Below are 19,929 nucleotides of genomic sequence, written 5' to 3' on the forward strand. Positions count from 1 at the left end.
AGGTTTACATTGAAATTTTGGACACTTTTCTTATCCCATCTATTGAAAGGATGTTTGGGGATGATGAAATCATTTATTAAGATGATAATGCATCTTGCCATAGAGCAAAAACTGTTAAAAAATCCCTTGAAGAAAGACACATAAGGTCAATGTCATGGTCTGCAAACAGTCCAGATCTCAATCCAATTGAAAATCTGTGGCGGAAGTTAAAGAAAATGGTCCATGACAAGGCTCCAACCTGCAAAGATGAATTGGCAATAGCAATCGGAGAAGGCTGGAGCCAGATTGATGAAGAGTACTGTTTATCACTCATTAAGTCAATGCCTCAGAGACTGCAAGCAGTTATAAAAGCCAGAGGTGGTGCAACAAAGTACTAGTGATGTGTTGGAGTGTCATTTTGTTTGTTTGTTTTTCATGATTCCAGAATTTTTTCCTCAGAGTTGAGTGATTCCATAATTTATTCCACAGGCCACTGACACACTCCTGTCACGAAAAAGATGGTCCTGCCTCTGGAGCCTTCGGCCACCTGTGCGACCCTTCCTGCTCACCATCAGCCAAAGCCTGGCCCGCCTTCAGCATCCGAGGCTGGAACCAGAAGCCGCGGATCAAGTTGAAGTGCACACCCCCCACCGAAAGTGACATTACCGGCTACATGGCCCCGCTGTGAGCTCCATCGTGGGTGGGCGTTTCCTCAGAAGGGAGGAGCCGAGGTCTCATTAGGTGGCTGTTCTGAAAGACGCTTTGGGAAAAAAATGCTAGTGTGCATGGAGCCTAACGCAGACTAAATAATATACGGTGTAAAATTAAACATCCAATTTCCCAACTACCTATTACATTTTTGAGAGCCTTGGAGCACCAGAACAGTGGAAATAGTCACAAAATGGCCCCATATTGGAATGTAAGCACCCCAACATATATTCTATGAGGCATAATGAGTCTTTTGAACATATTTCCTCCCCCCACCCCACACACGTTTTTGGAAAATGTGAAAAGTGAAGAAGAAGAAAGAAGAAAAAAAAAAAAAAAAAACCCCCACACTCCAAACATTACATACACTATATTGTCAAAAGTATCGGGACGCCTGCCTTTACATGCACATGAACTTTAATGACATCCCAGTCTTAGTCCAGTATTATTATTACTACTACAATTATACAGGATTTAGATTGCGCCAACAGTTTACGCAGCGCTTTACAACATTACGGCATACAATTCAATACAGGAGGAATCAGAGGGCCCTGCTCGTTAGAGCTTACATTCTAGGAGGGAGGGTCAAGTTATACAAAAGGGTAATAGCTGTGGGGGATGAGCTAATGGAGAAAATAGTGCAGTTGTTAGACGGTGGCAGGAAAGGCTTCTCTGAAGAGGAAAGTTTTCAGGGATCGCCTAAAAGTGGATACATTTGGAGACAGATTGGGGTAGGGAATTCCAGAGGATGGGCGAGGCTCGGGAGAAGTCCTGGAGGCGGATATGGGAGGAGGTGATGAGGGAGCTAGAGAGCAGGAGGTCTTAGGAGAAACGGAGAGGGCGATTAGGTTGGTATTTTGAGACTAGGCTAGTGATGTAGCTGGGGGCAGAGTTGTGGATGGCTTTGTAACTTATTGTTAGCATTTTGAATTTATTTCGTTGGGCAAGTGGCAGCCAATGGAGGGATTGGCAGAGAGGGTTAGCAGACACTGAGCGGTTTGTAAGGTGGATGAGTCTGGCAGCAGCATTCATGATGCACTGAAGGGGGGATAGTCTATTTAAAGGTAAGCCAATGAGGAGGGAGTTGCAGTAGTCGAGGCGAGAGATAACCAGGGAGTGAATCAGGAGCTTTGTGGTTTCATTGGTTAGAAAGGGACGTAGTTTAGAGATGTTGCGGAGGTAGGGTTCAATATTGAGTTGGCCCACCCTTTGCAGCTAGAACAGCTTCAACTCTTCTAGGAAGGCTGTCCACAAGGTTTAGGAGTGTGTCTATGGGAACGTTTGACGATTCTTCCAGAAGAGCATTTGTAAGGTCATGCACGGATGTTGGACGAGCAGGCCTGGCTTGCAGTCATCCCAAAGTTGTTCTATCAAGTTGAGGTTAGGACTCTTTATGGACCTTGCTTTCTGCACTCAGCGGAGGGGGGGAAAATGTATATCTCCATATACTGGGACTTTAAATGAAGAGCACAAGGAAAGGGGGGTAGTGCGCCTCCATCCCTAATTATAAAATTCAAAAAAAATAATAAAATAATAAAAAAAGAGTATGGGACTTTAAATGAGGCAGGTTCAAACACAAATTTGAGTGTAAAAATAAATATTTTTAATGTACATGAGTATCAAGTTGCGTAACGTTATATATAACAAAAAATTGCTCATTGCATATGCAGACATCTTGGAAGTAAATTGCATACATATAAACAGAGTGTAAAACATGATTGCCATAACAGGGGGACATTAATACATATTTCATGAGTATAACTTGTAATATACAGTAAAATTCATAAAAATCTTGGTGGAAATGTGAGGGGTTAAATCCTCAAAAGCTCAACGCGTTTCGTCGGTAAGCCAACTCATCAGGAGCGGATATTGAATATCTGTAAATAATGGAGATGTTCTAAATCAAAAAAAAAAAAATCGAGCCCATGGTATGGAAAGTATTATATGTAAAAAGAGATATATACATCTCTTTTTACATATAATACTTTCCATACCATGGGCTCGATTTTTTGTTTTACACTCTGTTTATATGTATGCAATTTACTTCCCAAGATGTCTGCATATGCAATGAGCAATTTTTTGTTATATATAACGTTACGCAACTTGATACTCATGTACATTAAAAATATTTTTACTCTCAAATTTGTGTTTGAACCTGCCTCATTTAAAATCCCATACTCTTATTATTTCTTGCTTTCTGCGCTGGTCCAAATCATTTGGTGGGGGGGTGGGGGGGGGGGGGATTATGGAAAGGGGTTCATATTCAAGGGTTGGGCTTGGCTCCTAAGTCCCACTGAAGCGAACTCGTAAGGCATACCAAGACATTCTGGACAATTTCATGCTCCCAACTTTGTGGAAACAGTCCAACATGACTGCACACTAGTGCACAACAAAGGTCCTGATGCTCAAACAGAAAAAACGCTTACCAGAAATTCATGACTCTATAGAGCGGTCATAAGTAAATAACAGAAACCCTCCAGCACAGTCTCAGGAAAGAAAGAAGAAAGAAGAAAGAAGAAAGAAGAAAGAAGAAAGGACTAAAAATTGGACATACAAGTCAGTGAGAGGATCAAGTGTTACCCATTTATTATATTTAAGATTTAATATCTCACACATATGATGTGGGTTAAATGAGAGTTCTTTGACCAAGAGTGAAAGATTTAAAACACAACAACAATATTTATTGGCAAGTAGTTGAAAGTCAATCTAATACACAGAAAATCTATCCATCTATAGTCTACACCAAGGAAGAAAACAATAGGTTAAAATAAGAGAATTACATAAAGGAATACAGAGTATATGCCTCAAAATATTAATCTACAAACACATTTAGTTACAGGTAAAAGGGCAGACCTTTCCCGTTATTACCCGTTTCTCACCAAGGTTCCATTCTGATGGCTACTCTACCATAAAATGCGAGTTTCCTCCAATCTAGTCTGTATATCAATACAGGTTGATGCCTCATTGGTTGGCATAGCGTGACTTCTGATTGGTTAGCTTCCCTATAGTCAGCCCCCTTTAATGCAAATCCTTGTGAGCCAGAGATGGACTTAAATTTTCCCAGGAAATTAAGTATTGGCCTCCCTTCATTGCATGCCAGCATGGGATCCTTTGAAGTGAGTTTGTGTAAAACAATGAGGTTTGAATCCCATTGTTTTTAGAGCTGCACGATTCTGGCTAAAATGAGAATCACGATTTTTTTTGCTTAGAGGATAGATCACGATTCTCTCACGATTCTCGCGGCGTAACATCATCTTTCACATTAAAACAAAATAAAAAATTGCGCTAACTTTACTGTTTCTTTTTTTTTTATTTATTGAAGTGTATTTTTTCCCAAAAAATTGCATTTGAAAGACCGCTGGGCAAATACAGTGCGACATAAAATATTGCAGCAATTGCCATTTTATTCCATATTATAAAATATTAGAATATATATTTATACATTTTATCTCTAATGTTTGGGGGTTCCAAGTAATTTTTTTTAGCAAAAAATATTGATTTTAACTTAAGAAAGAAGTGTCAGAAAAAGATTTAGACTTTAAGTGGTTAAACTTCCTGCATTTACACGTTGTTTAAAGCTTGGCAGATTGCCCAGGTTATTTGTTTACACAGAGAAGTTTATCCCTTTGATCTAAGAAGGAAGTTAGATACAATGTTTCAAGTTCTAAACTTGGCAGAATGCCTGGATGTTTTCTTTTGACAGCTGAGTGAGCAGATAATCTCTCCACTTGTTTATATGAAAGAATCATCAAACTCAGCAGGAGAGATCGTCAGGGGAGGTGAATCGAGATCACGATTTTTTAACGATTAATTGTGCAGCTCTAATTGTTTGTACACAAAAGCCTGGGCCCCATCTTGTCTGGTCTTCTCACAGATATGTGTGAAGATACTATCTTCCGGCCTGCATAGATACAAGCTAAAAGATATATATTCCTAATTATAATATTTTACAGCTATTAATGGAGATTTCACAAACTCATAAGGCAACACAAGCCTGCTTTTTAGTTTCACAAAGCCACAGGATTTCATTGTGCACCAACACAATCTTGTAGCCCCTGATGTCCTAACATCCAATGATGTCATCAATTAATGAGGACATTGGGCACATGCTCAGCATACTTGTTTGCGCCCGCCCCCCCACACTGCTCTTTGCCAGCACTGTGGTCACATTAGTCGAGTCCCCGCATCCTGTCAGAAAGCGGTTACCTATCAGAAAATGCAAAGGAAGTGATGGTCCGTCACGGCCATCTTGGAAAACCCGCACTCGCCTGCAGTAAGCCTACAGTCAGAAGGCTGCAAGCGTGTACACCCACCGAAGTCTTGCATTTCACCAGTAAACTCAGCTTATATAGTGAAATACAGTAAAATCTGTGACACTGTTTTGATGGTTAATTTTAAAAGCAGCAGAAAGTCTGCTGATCTCATAGGTTTGCTAATCTGACAGAACACTGCCGCTTAAGATTCAGCACCAAAACAGCTTGATGGATTTCAAAATCCTGTATTTCACAAAATAACCTCAGTGTACTTGTAAAAATAAGTGTGAAATGCAAAACTTCAGTGGGTGTAAAAAGATGTCCACTTCAGACTGCGTGGCCAAGTGCGGGGTATACCAAGATGTCCACAACTGAACGTCACATTGGCTGCAGTTTCTCAGAGAACCACCTGAAGCTACAAAGGCTCAAAGAATTATGGGACAAGTAGTATCAGGACTGGAAAATGAAGGAAACAGGAAATCAGAACTTTGATGTTCAGCCAGGAGTAGAGACATCAGACACAGAAACTTGCTGTATACAGCTAAAGGAGGCAAGTAAGGCTTCATGTATGCACAGCCTACTTTGACCAATGGCCACAGGAAACAGCAAAATGTGGCAACAAGGCCCTGCCCTTTTGCCACGGTTTGCGTTTTAAAGCAGTCAAAACTTTCCTATCCCAACGTGATTTATCTGCGTTCAGGAGAGGGGAGGTTGAAGCTCCCCTAACTGCAGCAGCTCCTTAACTCTGGTAGAAGCCCATGTGTACACACTGACACATAGGCTTTTATGGAGTTGAGTTTGGGAGCTTTGGCAAAAAAAAAAAATCACCAAAAGTTTATAAACTCATGTTTAGGAGCTGTAGTGTACATGAAGCCTTACACACAAACTGGCAGTGTCTGGGATTCATTTACATGCGCAATGCATCTGTATTGGGGAGGAAAAGCTGTGGTTCTGCTTTAAAGTGTGCCTCGACTGGAAAAAAAAAAAAAAAAAAAAAAAAGAAGGGTTGAGACACACTGATTTAAAGTGCTTGTTAACCCACTTAGTGTTGTTGCTACCATCTCCTCTGTTGTAGTAAAATGCTGTGCCCCACTGTATGCGTTTTCAAAAAAAATTCCCAGATATATGCCCTATTTTATAGCACTGATCGGTGGTCACGTGACTGGCTCTCTCCTCTATGGGTCTGACATCAAAGCTGGCGGAGCTGACAAACCCCCAGTTGACGTCAGCCAGGAGGAGGAGAGAGATGGCTGGTCACGAGACTGCCAAGCGGTGCTATAAAATAAGGCATTTATCTGGATGTTTTAGAAAAAACACATACACAGTGGGCACAGCATTTATTATAACAGAGGGGATTGTAGTAACAATACGTTATGATACCAACAGGAACTGGAGGTGGCGGGCACTAGTACGAGCTGACTGGCAGGGAAAAGGGGGAGGAGGACACAGAAGAGCTGAGAGCAGGGCTGCGGATGACAAACACATAAACTGACCACGTTGTCAAGGCTCAGCAGCCATGATACACCTTGATCAGTTTACAGAGGGGAGGGTATAGCCAGGCAGGATAAGCCAGGTATTTTAGGTAACAGGGGGCCAAATGACACAGCACAAGCACTGTTCTTTATAAACATGCTTTAAAAAGGGGTTGTAAAGGTAAGTGTTTTTTCACCTTAATGCATCCTACGCATTAAGGTGAAAAAACACCTGGCAGTCACCAGCCCCCCCGTTTTACTTAAATGAACCCCTTTATTCAGTCATTGGGGACGCACTGTCTCTCCACAGGCTCACAGCTCTTGATTGGATAGATTGATAATAGCGCAGCCATTGGCTCCCACTGCTGTCAATCAAATCCAATGACACAGGAGCCAGGGCTAAGTCCTGCCTTCGGCGGCTATGGATGCCGAATGCTGAACTCGAGAGCATGCCCGCAAGGTAACCCCCTTGGGGAAGCGATTCGAGGGGGTTATCAGATGCGGGGAGGAGCCACCGGGGGACCCCAGAAGAGCAGGTTCGGGGCCACTCTGTGCAATACAAGCTGCACAGTGGAGGTAAGTATATGTTTGTTATTAAAAAAAAAAAAAAAATACCCTTACAATCACTTTAAGGGAACAGGATCCAATTTATTTTTTTTTTTTTAAAGTAAAAACCCTTTAAGGTTGGGTTCACAATGCTGTACGGCGCGGCTCACAGCAGGGGTCCGATGTGTCCCTGCTCTTTGTATCAGGTCCAGGTACAGTCTGAATTTTTGGCTGAATTCAGACCTGAAAACGGACCAGAAGATGCACCGGAGCCTCTCTGGACATGTGTGAATCTTTGACCGGTGCTTGAGGACTATAGTTGGAAACCACTGCTCTAGCAGATGGGGGGAGGTTCGAAGAGGTTTGGCCTCTAGGGGTAACTCCTAGGCTGTGCTTTTCTGCCTGGCATATTATCACAAAAGGTCAGATCTACAATATGTGAAAAAAAAATAAAAAATTATATATAAAATACATATGTCCCTTAGTCTCCAAGAGACTAGTGGTCATTTTTATATTCCTGAAAACCTAAGGATAATAGGATCTACTAAACCTGGTGGATTTAGTCGAAGAAATAGGGGGAAAAAAAGCAAGTGAAATATACAGGAGAACTTGGCAATCTATAACTTTGATCACTGTGCCACGGTGCTTTAGAAGAACAGGTGTGTTAGAAGTTATGCGGCAATAGAAGGAGGTGTGCTAAAAGCTTTAACAACACAAACAAAAATGACAAATAGCACCATGGCATGCCAACTGGATGACAAATAAATCGTTTACATGAATTTGCCTTTCAAATGCAGCTGTGTGGAATGCAGCCTGCTAACAGGCTATAATTACATCGGGTGACAGAGGGTATGGCACCAATAACCAGGCTCTGCGGCCAACTCCCCTGACTCTCTATAGGAAACAAAACACCGACACCCACCCAGGAGAGATTACTAAGCCGAGCTCATACACAACCCGTATAGTCCTCCAAAACGATGCTCGCCTCCTAATATAAAGATATAACAAATAGTAATACAGTCACCAAACACGGCACCAATAAATCACTAATAGCGACCGTCCAAATCACAGGCTACAAAGTAACATAACGTCAGGTGTTTTCCTACTTACGTGTTTCTCGCTCTTCGCCGATCAACTAAAACCACAGCCCTGCTGCTCTCTACACAACTCAGCTCTTCTATCAGCCAGTCAGGTAGTGACGTCACGTTCTCTCGAGATAGCGGTCACATGATGCCGTTGCTAAGGTGCTTGTGAGCAAGTACCAGTACTGCGCACTATGGAGCAATCCTCTCCTGTCAGTGAACTTCCTTGGGAACTGGCTGGAATCTAGGCGGGCGTGAAGGGAATTCAGCCTGGTGAATGAAGAGAAAGATAATGAATGGAAGTATTGGGTGTGCTACTGAAAATTCTAGTAGTTTGTGTGTTAATAAATCCTCGCTTTTCAGCAGCTCTTTTAGACCCCTTTCACGCCAGGACACTTTTCAGGCCTTTTAGTGATAAAAATAGTGCCTCTTAAGCCACCCCAGTGTGAAAGCCTTTCACATTGGGGCGGTGCGCTTGCAGGACAGGAAAAAAAAAAAATTGCAAGCAGTATCTTTGGGGCAGGGCGGGAGCGGAGTATACACCGCTCCTCCACAGCCCCTGCCCTTTAACTGGTTGCAGCCCTCCCCGCCATCAAATGACAGCAGGGCGGTGCGGCTCTTATCCTGAGACATCATATGACGGCATCCTAGAACGGACGCATGGCAGCTCTTTAAACATGTGATCGGCTGTGTCCAATCACAGAGGAACCACTCTGAATAGCGGGCTGCTACAATCTAGTTTTCTTGTATTATTATCCTATTTTAAATATCCCACCATATTTTCTAAAAAAAGTGAGAAAGAACAGTCCCCAGATAAAGAAAGAAAGAAAAATTATTCAATATTAATTTCACTTTTAACCATATATTGCACTTTACCCTTACCCGTCAATCGAACATTCCGATATTTGTTTATACATTTAGACATTTCCCCTTTTTTTATACACAGATTTTTCTTCCTCATTACATTTTTAACCTTTTTCCCATTCGTCATAGGTTGGTGGGTTTGTTGCCAACCACCTCCTTGCTATTAATTTAGAAGAGACATCTAATTATTGCTATTCGTCTACCCCATATTTTATTATCTTCTTCCATATAGCCTAATATATATGTCTTTGGTTCCAGTTCAAGAGTTACTCCAAATACTGCCTTTATTTTAAGTGAAAATTAGGGGAATAGAAGAGGGATTATAGCGGTGCCAGAGAAAGAAATAGGAGTAGGATAGTTCAGATAAAATTGCAAAAAATACTTTATTAACAAAATTTAACACATACAAAAAGACACAGGTGAATTAAAATCGTAGGTGTAGTTCACACATCAATTTATGCAGAATAAATGCAATGGAGTAGGCCTGGTGAAGAGGGCCTTCAAAACAGAAGCTCAATTCCTACATGTTTCGCCAAGACATTGGCTTCTTCAGGGAATGATGTGAGCCTGTAGCAACAATAAAGATCTATACACAGAAACAAAAAAGAGGGCAAAAAATAAAACAACAACAACAAAGAATATAATAGTGAAAAAGCATAACACAAAGACTGGGATACGTGGCTGGGCTGTGTCCCCAAGGGAGGTAGCCATCTGAAACCCTCACACTCGAGAACGTACCTGAAAACCTGACACGCGGGGCGAGGCCCGGCAAGGGGCACCCCAGCTGGAGACAGATCGGGCTGCACCGTATCTATGACTGCAGGGGGCATACAAGAGACCTGGCGATCAAATATAATGCTAATTAGAGAATATATATCAAGAAAAGAGAAAAATAAAAAGAAAGTGTTTTGTAAACATTGCCGAATGAGTGTAATATTATACGCCACATAAAATCAAAAGGGCATCATAGCCGCAGAAACTTACAATTTAAAAACAAGTTTGTTGTCAAGGGGAACGCCTGGGGAAAAGTTGGAAGAATATACACAGGATCAAAATGGAAAATGTGGATGTTTGTCTGCAAAATATAATAATAAAGGATTGAAGGCAGATACTGTTTAACTGTTGGAAAAAAGTAATACAGTTAAAAGTATAAGGTAGGGGTAATGATTGAAAGGGGGCTTACCTAGAAGACTATTGAGGTGGATGTAAGTGTCAGAGATGGGTGCTCTGCACACATACGGGAAATACAAGATAGGATTAGTCTGCAGCAAGGATTGTTGCATCCTGAAATGGAACAAATAATATAGACTCAGGGTTGGGGGAGAAAAAAGGAATTGGCTAGGATGATGCAGAAAGATGGAAGGCCATTTAAACGTAACATAAAACTGTTCCAACAACCATAGCAGGCGTTCCTCATGTCCAGCTAGCATGGTGGACGGGCTGGCTTATGTACGCCCCCACACCTGATCGGAGCCGCCGATCAGGTGTGCGGACGCAAACGAGAGGCGTCCGCGGCAACATCATCGGAGCCTACAAGGTCCGAGGTGCACCGCGAGAGATCACCCGGACCACGTGACCCCCGACTGGGCAGCCTATTGGGAAGTGGGAAAACGCTGTCAGTAAAGGAATCTGACAGCGAAGCCACATACCAAGGTGCGATGGCATGCGTAGGGCTAAGCAGCACGAGTGATGCGCAGACGCCCGGGGGGGCAGACATAAAAATGCTGCCCTGGACGTCCATACAATCAACAACAGTGCAAGCCCAAACGGCCAGGGCAGGGGGTCCATGTCCCACCACACCCAGGGAGAGGAGGCAAACAGGCACAACCGAGATAGCGGGGGACAGGGACCTCCTGAAGAGAAAGGAAGCATGAGGGGGGCGCCGGGACAAAAGCCCCCCCAAAAAACACAAAACCCCACAATTAGGGGGGTGGAGGGGATGTCCTAGGCGCACCACCCCACGTAGTCCAGCCACGTAGACCAACAAGTGCATAGAGAATAACTAGGTCCCAGTTAGAATGAAGGACAAATAAATAATAAAATGGGCAAAGAAAGAAAAGTAGTCGATATATATATAGTTATTGACTAAGTAACATCATGAGGTTGGTAAATAGTACAAAAAGATACATGAAAAGCTTATTACAAGATTTGATCAATACAAAGTTTCTTTTTCCAATAGCACTTATCCTATAACTGTGTAAGAAGATCAAAATAACAGACCATGGCTGAGGGAGAAAAGACATGAAAAGAAAGGGATAGAAGGGGAAGGGGAAGAGTAGGGGGGAAAAAAAAAGAGGGAAGGGGGGGGGGGGGGGAGGGAGAGAAGGATGGGAAGGGGAGGGAAGGGAGGGGAAAGGAACAAAAGAAAGAACAAGAAGCACTAGAGCTGACCCAAATTGGAAGGAATAGGGACAGGTACAGTGTATATACAGCTAAGTGAAATGAGAGATTGAAGGGCCGGTAATGATGCAATCAAAAAGTACAAAAACTTTATAAAAAGGGTTTAAAGCTAATATGTTCATTTAGCCCGGGAAATTTTGTAGCCTGTAAGGTATGATTCCACTTCCTCTCAAGCTGTAATAGTTTGTTGTCAATGCTCCCACCTCTGGCATGTTAGGGAACATGCTCGAGTGCAGAGAATTTGACAACTTGAGGGTCAAAATTGTGTTGAGTAGCAATATGCCGATTAATAGCTGTAGTGGTGGTGTGTTTAAGTAGGGGTTTGATATGGTCCCTAATGCGAACCTGGAAGGGTCGCTTGGTTTTCCCGATGTAGTAAGAACCACATCGGCATAGAGCCAAGTATACCACTCCCACAGTGGCACAAGTGACTCAATGTCTGATGATACAAGTCAGTCCATTGGGAAGGACAAGTTCCCTGGAATTAGAGACAAAGGTACAGACATCACATTTCCCACATTGATAGGTTCCAGTAGTTCCAGACGAAGACTGGGTATCAACAGAATGATGACTTGTAATCAATCGGTCTCTCAGTGAGGGAGATCTACGGTATGTTATGTCAGGATGGGATCTGACATATTTGGCAATAGTAGAGTCCGCGGTTAGTAAAGGTCAGAATTGATTCAAAATGTGTCTAATTTGGGCATGTTGTTTGGAATATTGAGTGATTAGCCGTACAGGCTGCTGAATATCTGGAAGTTTATAAGAGAAGACTAAGTCCTTTCTATCAAACTTTTTGGCTTTATTAAAGGCTTTCTTCAGAAGAGAAGGACTATATCCTCTATCTCTAAGTCTGCCGTACAATTCATGTGATGCTTGAAAGAAATCCGCCTCAAGGGTGCAATTTCTTTTGAGTCTTAAATACTGGCTGAAGGGAATGCTCTTAAGGAGGTGCTTGGGATGGGCACTGCTGGCATGCAAAATGGTTTTGCCCGACGAGGGTTTTCGGTATAGGGCAGTTTGAATCATACCATTTGAATCCAGACTAATCTGGAGATCCAAAAAATGGATCCGAGATTGGCTGCATTCCATGGTGAATTTGAGATTGTAGGAGTTCTTAGTTAAGAAGTCCATGAAGAGCAAAAGTTCCTCTCTAGTGCCAGACCAGAAAAGTAGCACATCATCAATGTACCTGTGCCAAGATAGAACTTTGGACAGGAGAGGGAAAGAATTGGACAGGCCAAAATGTTCTCTCTCCCACCCCCCCCCCCAGGTACAGATTGGCGTAGGAGGGGGCGCATTTGGTCCCCATGGCTACGTCCTGTACCTGGAGGTAGTGGGAGGAGCCAAACATGAAGTAATTGCGTGTCAATATAAACTTGAGAAGTTCAAGAACAAAATCTCCATATGCATCATAGTTAGAACTTCTCTCACGGAGTTGTTTCTCTATGACCTGAATGCCTCTATCGTGTGGAATAATATTGTATAGACTCTCGACATCTAGGGCGACTAGCCAAGCATTTTTAGGTAAGTATTTGCCGTCAAGGATGCGGAGGAGATGAATGGTGTCTTTTACATAAGAGGACAGAGAGGTAACATGAGGAGCTAAATACTTGTCAACCAATGCCCTAGCATGTTCAGTAAGACATTGGCATCCGGAAACAATAGGCCGACCAGGTGGATGGGTCATTGACTTGTGAAGTTTGGGTAAGGAATAAAACGTGGGAGTTTTTGGTTCCCTAACGTTCAAAAAATTCCATGTGTTGCAATCGATTGTACCCTTTTGTTGTATTCAGAAGTAAAGTGGTCAAGGAGTGACTTGGATACAGGTCTATACCAGTCGCGATCATTAAGAATATCGCGACACGTGTTCATAAAAGGAAACATCCATAACTACCACGTTGCCGCCCTTATTAAAACCGGAAGTTCTAAAACCGCCATTTTGCTTGTGGTTGTATTCATTTAGATAGGCGGCTTGTACATTAGAACCGGAAGTATCACACATCTACAACAAAATGGAGGAATATTTATTTCCTAAGTCTAAGGAAAAATGACCGCCGAGCAGAGCGAACATAACCATAAGTAAAATGGCGGTTCTGATACTTCCGGTTCTAACGTACAAGCCGCCTATCTAAATGAATACAACCACAAGCAAAATGGCGGTTTTAGAACTTCCGGTTTTAATACATATAAGGTAATATGGAACAGCCAATCCGGTTCCCCAGATGAAGACACGTGACGGTGTCGTAAAGCGTAGGGATTGACTGGAGCGGCTTACACACTGAAGCACAAGTGAGAGGGCGCTGAGAACGACAGATCGTTCAGTATTTACTCTGCCTATTTTGAATGTTTTAAATGTAAGAAGAATAACCTAATACCCCCCCCTTTGATTTTAAACGTTAATACACTAGTGGAGCCTTTCTTCTCTCTCCTCCCCCCCTTTTTATCTTCCTTGATACTGAGTTTACTAGAGCGGAGTGACAGAGAAGAAAGCATGGAGAGATAACAACAAAGAAGGAGAGGCTCCCAGACACTGCTTCCACGTCTTAAAGTCATAACAACCCATATGCCTGTTTATTGCATAATTAAGGTGAGAGTTCTGAGAGACCACACTAGGAGGCACCACCACAAGATTAACACACCCAGTATACAAGATAGAACAGATCCGAATAGATAAACAATTTTTAATATTTTTTCATCATTTGCCATCTATTTTTTAAGAACTTTATATATTTTCAATTTTATTCATAATTATACAATCCTACCACTTACACTTTAAAGTCACATTTGCATGAATTTTGACAGCACTATTTTAAGATTATTGCTGGTATTGTGATTGTTTATGAATTTATGTATGATGGGTTACACATAATATTATTTACCAGCACTTTAGAAAAAATTATTTCACTCATAAGTATTTATTTATTTTATGCTTATATATTCACGGATTCAACTTGTTTTTCACGATATTTGTGTCACAATAGTATATTATAGTTATTTTAGCACCACCTTTTTACCTATAGATAGTGGGTATTGCTATATGTGGCTAACATAGAGATCATTGATCCTAGTAATTATAGCTGTAGCAACCACTATCCAAAAGTTTTAATTTTATTTATGTTTACACAGACTTGCACATATTAAGTATTGATGATATTGCGCGAAATACATTCAATATCTATTGACAACAAACTATTACAGCTTGAGACTAAGTGGATTCATACCTTACAGGCTACAAAATTTCCCGGGCTAAATTAACATATTAGCTTTAAACCCTTTTTATAAAGTGTGACAGACCTAGCCGGGAGAGAGACTTTTGGAGGGGACTGTATGCTAGCCTCTTGCTGATCGATCGGGGGCCCTTGCATTTGGGGGAACGGTGCTTTTTGTGAGCTGTATGCCTGGGGACCCTTGAGGTGGCATTACTGTGGATTCGGGTCCTGGTCCCTCAGGACACACAGACTCTGGGGACCCTGGATTTGCCATATTGGAATAGTGGCTGATTCATAATGCTGGGACAGATACTGTTAGGAGATGCTGATGTAAATTCCAACACCTGTCTGTCTATTGTCTGCTAAAATGTGTATTGTAAATAAGTCTACTATGGGATCTAAGAGTCATTAGATCCCCATTGTTATTTGTGTTAATTAACTCTGCTATTGTGTGAAGAAGAGTCTATGTTGATTGTGATAATGTTGATTGGATTTTCTGAACTACAAGACGGCCAGTCTGGCCTAACGGTCATGTCTGAGTCATCTAGGCTGTCTAAAGGGATTAGTTAATTAGCTCATGTTAATTAGGTTAATTAGGTTACAGCTGTATTGTTAGAGTAATATGAGCAGGAGCTTTGCACCTCCACTTTGAGTGTATAAAAGCCTGTATTTTGCAATAAAAGAGATTCCTGTTTGAACTTACATACAGCCTGCCTGGTGTTTGTTCTGAGCTATCACAACTGGGTTAGAACGGCACAGAGCTGTAGTTCTAATCCCGGAGCATTGGATGACCGAACCATCAGACGTTGCAATCTGATTCAATAGCTGCAGAGGAGTGTCTGGAGAGCGGAACCGAGCGAGCAAGGGGCTCGTTACATTGGTTGGCAGCCGTGAGATTTGCTCTCCAGTTACTGGGACACTCCAAACCAGCCTGCAGGAGAGCCACGCTGAAAGACTTACTTGAGAGCTGTGGAGGGAATGGTGGGATCGTGCTTCCTTGCCGTGAACACATCCAAACCATCACCTGGATCCAAGGTAGCAGGATAGCAGGAGAGGAGAAATACCAGCCACCATGGATGAGGAATTCAGAAGGAGGTTGCGAGAGAAGGAGATACAGCACAGAGGACCAGTATCAGAGCAGGTCCTGCTAGGATGGTTTGATTCTATCCGCTGTGAACTCTGGAAGGAAGCGCTAGCCCGTGAGCAGCGACACCAGGGAAAAGTTCTCCCCTCCATCCATGTGAGGTACTGGTCGCAGTATGAAGTGCGAATGCTGTTATTGGGGGAACAGCTGAACCAGGAGTGGACAGCCGAGTTAAGCAGGCTGATCCAGGCAGAAATGCGGTTGGACGAGAGCTACAGAGCCCTCCAGTGGTATGTAGCCCAAGTGTGCCCATGGACAGCGGATGACAGCCCCACGGAAGGCTTTGACTATGATGGCCTGGGATTGTTATACTTGAGGCTGTCCAGGGACCCTGACTTTGGGAGTGATCGGGAGTGGCATTTAGAGGAAATAATGGAGCACAGAGAGCGGAGACTGAATGTCTCAGAAGTGCACTGGGCACTGGAAGATTTGGAGTTTCTGGCCGTTCAGGAATGGGAGTTGGAGATCGCCTACAAACAGCTGTTAGACTCTGCTCAGCAGCAGGGTGGTGCTCCCTTTGCCTGGGGCTATCATGAAATACCAGTTGACAACTCTGAAATCCTGGCTGAAGAGTTGACAATGTGGCAGAGTAACGGTGTGCTTTGCCAACCTGCACCCGCAGCTATGGAGGGGGAGGTCTTATGGCGGATGCAGCAAGTGCTGACTGACCTTGATGAACCTGTTTCTGCATTGGATGATCTTGGATGGAGGAATGTGCCTGTCCAGTAGAATGCCAGAGAATCGGCAGTGGAAAATCTGAAGATTGCTGTTCCCAAACCTGAAGTGCTGACAACAGGGCAGACCTCTGCTAACCTCTGCCCAGCACTGATAGCATCTTCTGGGTTCCACGGAGAGGAGATGGTGAACCTTTATCCCCAGACACCAGTTGCAGAGACAGGGGATTTGATAGACTTTTCTGCTGAGGAAGAACAACCTGGTGAGCCTCCAGCAGAAGAAGAGCTGTTATTACGGCCAAACTTCACTGTGCTCTGCCCAGCACTGATAGCATCTTCTGGGTTCCAGGGACAGGAGATGGTGAACCTTTATCCCCAGACACCAGTTGCAGAGACAGGGGATTTGATAGACTTTTCTGCTGAGGAAGAACAACCTGGTGAGCCTCCAGCAGAAGAGGAGCTGTTATTAGGGCCAAACTTCACTATGCTCTGCCCAGCACCAACAGAAGTATCTGTGAAGTTACAAGGAACTTCCCCAGCTGAAGCGCTGGCAACCGGACAGAGGGTCCAAGATCTCTGCCCTACACCTATGGCGGTTCCGGAGGCTCAGGGTGAGAAGGAGGTGGTCACTTCCCAGCAGCAGATCAGGATACAAGGGGAGAAGGGAGAGGAGGTGTTCGTCGTCCCTCCCCAACAGTTAGCCGGAGCAGATGGTGTGGGGTTTCCAGCAGAAGGGCTGGCAACAGGGCCGAGTACTGCTGGACTCTGCCCTCAACTAACAGAGGATGGATGTCCTGTGAAGGTGGATGGGACTTCAGTCTCCACCTATATACCCCAGGGATGCTGGGCAGTCAGCCCAGATCCCGAACAGCATGACGGAGTGAGCCCAGACACCCTGTCTTCTCTCCAGCGGCAGAAAGGACTCCAGGGAGAAGGGCCAGTCAAGGCCTCTCCCCAGCGGCAGATATGTTCTCTGAGAGAGGCAGAGGTTGGCTGGGTGAGTAATGCTTTGTTTGGAACAATTTGTTTGGGGTACTGTGTGGGTACAGGCATTAGAGGACTGGAACTACTGACTAACTTCGGAGTCAACCCGTCTGGGGTCTCCTCCTGTGTTAGTCTCCTGCCAAAAGGAGAGAAATTTGACAGACCTAGCCAGGAGAGAGACTTTTGGAGGAGGGGACTGTATGCTAGCCTCTTGCCGATCGATCGGGGGCCCTTGCATTTGGGGGAACGGTGCTCTTTGTGAGCTGTATGCCTGGGGACCCTTGAGGTGGCATTACTGTGGATTTGGGTCCTGGTCCCCCAGGACACACAGACTCTGGGGACCCTGGATTTGCCATATTGGAATAGTGGCTGATTCATAATGCTGGGACAGATACTGTTAGGAGATGCTGATGTAAATTCCAACACCTGTCTGTCTATTGTCTGCTAAAATGTGTATTGTAAATAAGTCTACTATGGGATCTAAGAGTCATTAGATCCCCATTGTTATTTGTGTTAATTAACTCTGCTATTGTGTGAAGAAGAGTCTATGTTGATTGTGATAATGTTGATTGGATTTTCTGAACTACAAGACGGCCAGTCTGGCCTAACGGTGATGTCTGAGTCATCTAGGCTGTCTAAAGGGATTAGTTAATTAGCTCATGTTAATTAGGTTAATTAGGTTACAGCTGTATTGTTAGAGTAATATGAGCAGGAGCTCTGCACCTCCACTTTGAGTGTATAAAAGCCTGTATTTTGCAATAAAAGAGATTCCTGTTTGAACTTACATACAGCCTGCCTGGTGTTTGTTCTGAGCTATCACAACTAGGTTAGAACGGCACAGAGCTGTAGTTCTAATCCCGGAGCATTGAATGACCGAACCATCAGACGTTGCAATCTGATTCAATAGCTGCAGAGGAGTGTCGGGAGAGTGGAACCGAGCGAGCAAGGGGCTCGTTACATAAAGTTTTTGTACTTTTTGATTGCATCATTACCGGCCCTTCAGTCTCTCATTTCACTTAGCTGTATATATACACTGTACCTGTCCCTATTCCTTCCAATTTGGGTCAGCTCTAGTGCTTCTTGTTCTCTCTTTCGTAACTTTCCCCTCCCTTCTCTCCCCTTCCCATCCTTCTCTCCCTCCTCCCTCCCCCCCTTCCCTCTTTTTTTCCCCCCTACTCTTCCCCTTCCCCTTCTATCCCTTTCTTTTCATGTCTTTTCTCCCTCAGCCATGGTCTGTTATTTCGATCTTCTTACACAGTTATAGGATAAGTGCTATTGGAAAAAGAAACTTTGTATTGATCAAATCTTGTAATAAGCTTTTCATTGATGTATCTTTTTGTACTATTTACCAACCTCATGATGTTACTTAGTCAATAAGTATATATGTATCGACTACTTTTCTTTCTTTGCCCATTTTATTATTTATTTGTGCTTCATTCTTTGTGTTCTAACTGGGACCTAGTTATTCTCTATGCACTTGTTGGTCTACGTGGCTGGACTACGTGGGGTGGTGCACCTAGGACATCCCCTCCACCCCCCTAATTGTGGGGTTTTGTGTTTTTTGGGGGGCTTTGTCCCGGTGCCCCCCCTCACGCTTCCTTTCTCTTCGGGGGGTCCCTGTCCCCCACTATCTCGGTTGTGCCTGTTTGCCTCCTCTCCCTGGGTGTGGTGGGACATGGACCCCCTGCCCTGGCCGCTTGGGCTTGCACTGTTGATTGTATGGATGCCCAGGGCAGCATTTTTATGTCTGCCCCCCCGGGCGTCTGCGCATCACTCGTGCCGCTTAGCCCTACGCATACCATCGCACCTTGGTATGTGGCTTCGCTGTCAGATTCCTTTACTGACAGCGTTTTCCGACTTCCCAATAGGCTGCCCAGTCGGGGGTCACGTGGTCCGGGTGATCTCTCGTGGTGCACCTCGGACCTTGTACGCTCCGATGATGTTGCCGCTGGCGCATGCGCAGACGCCTCTCGTTTGCGTCCGCACACCTGATCGCGGCTCCGATCAGGTGTGGGGGGCGTACATAAGCTGGTGTCTTGCCGAGAATGTTCCCTCGGCGGATAAGTTCCCCCCTGTACTGCGCAGGCGCAGCGCCTGCGCAGTACATACTACTGTCAGCTGCCGGAGATAGCCGAAGCTCAAATGCTTCAATCAGCTGTACACGGCGCCTGCGCTCTGGGTCCAGGTTCCTTCCCCACCATCCAAGTGGACCTAGAGGGGGAATCTAAAAGTGCCGAGCGCAGCGAGGCCGTGCCCGAAGCGTGGCGAGTGAAGCGAGCCCGCGAGGGGCCCTCTTCCAGGCACTGTGTACAGCTGATTTTCAGCTGTTGTGCTTCGGCTATTTCCGCCGATACCTACTGCGCAGGCGCAGTAGAGGGGGGAACTTATACGCCGAGCGGAACTTTCTCGGCAGAACACCGGCCGTCCACCATGCCAGCTGGACATGAGGAACGCCTGCTATGGTTGTTGGAACAGTTTTATGGTACGTTTAAATGGCCTTCCATCTTTCTGCATCATCCTAGCCAATTACTTTTTTCTCCCCCAACCCTGAGTCTATATTATTTGTTCCATTTCAGGATGCAACAATCCTTGCTGCAGACTAATCCTATCT

At 44.2% G+C, this 19,929-nt stretch overlaps 1 protein-coding gene across 1 annotated transcript in view; it reads right to left on the bottom strand.

The window, feature by feature from the left end:
* Positions 1 to 8,263, bottom strand: part of CYSTM1 (cysteine rich transmembrane module containing 1) — a 114,135-nt gene extending 105,872 nt beyond the window's left edge. The window contains exon 1 of the mRNA XM_073620745.1: positions 8,069 to 8,263. The gene's annotated coding sequence lies outside the window, so the exon portion shown is untranslated. The remainder of the gene's footprint in view (positions 1 to 8,068) is intronic.
* Positions 8,264 to 19,929: the final 11,666 nt, after the last annotated feature.

Source organism: Aquarana catesbeiana, linkage group LG03 (genome assembly GCF_042186555.1).
Source record: "Aquarana catesbeiana isolate 2022-GZ linkage group LG03, ASM4218655v1, whole genome shotgun sequence".
In the NCBI taxonomy this organism is placed as follows: Eukaryota; Metazoa; Chordata; class Amphibia; order Anura; family Ranidae; genus Aquarana; species Aquarana catesbeiana.